Source organism: Penaeus monodon, chromosome 31, assembly GCF_015228065.2.
Source record: "Penaeus monodon isolate SGIC_2016 chromosome 31, NSTDA_Pmon_1, whole genome shotgun sequence".
Taxonomy (NCBI): Eukaryota; Metazoa; Arthropoda; class Malacostraca; order Decapoda; family Penaeidae; genus Penaeus; species Penaeus monodon.
The window spans coordinates 28245866-28246394 of record NC_051416.1 but is presented as its reverse complement, the minus strand read 5'-3'; the positions used below and the strand labels follow the sequence as shown (position 1 = coordinate 28246394).

The window sequence follows — 529 nt, the reverse complement described above, 5'->3', positions numbered from 1 at the left end:
AAATAGCTTTTGATAAATCAGATTTTTTTTGCGCAAAATAAGGATTTAATACTTCAAAATTACATAAATTACATGGTTTATTGAAGTAAAAACACAAAGCCATAAAATACTGTTCATCTAACATCATCTACTTATAACCTATATACAATATGGTATGGCACTATGGTATAAAAAAAACTTTAGTTACATTTCCCTTTACTATTTCTCTTACCTTCTAAGTATTCTTAACTGATACTAGTGTGTCAGGTTCATCGGACGGCTTCAAAACCCTAATTAGTTACTCACACTCCTGACTGTGACTTAGGATAGAGTACCATTATTTTTTTAACATTATTTCCTTCCCTATACAACTTTTGTAGCAAGTTTATGTCTCTCTTCAGATGTTTAAAATGGAGAGCTGAAGATTATTCCTTTAAAATTAGAACTTGTTCTAGGATCTCAAAGTTCAGATTACACAATTCATCTTTAGAGAACATGAACATGATTCATCATTATGTCACAACCTCAAGGTTCTCTTTTGTCTGCCGTC

General features: G+C 31.0%; 1 protein-coding gene across 2 annotated transcripts in view; it reads right to left on the bottom strand.

Moving 5' to 3' along the window:
* LOC119593145 (lys-63-specific deubiquitinase BRCC36-like) overlaps positions 1 to 529 on the bottom strand; it is a 6359-nt gene that overhangs the window by 1980 nt on the left and 3850 nt on the right. The gene's annotated exons all lie outside the window — the stretch shown is intronic.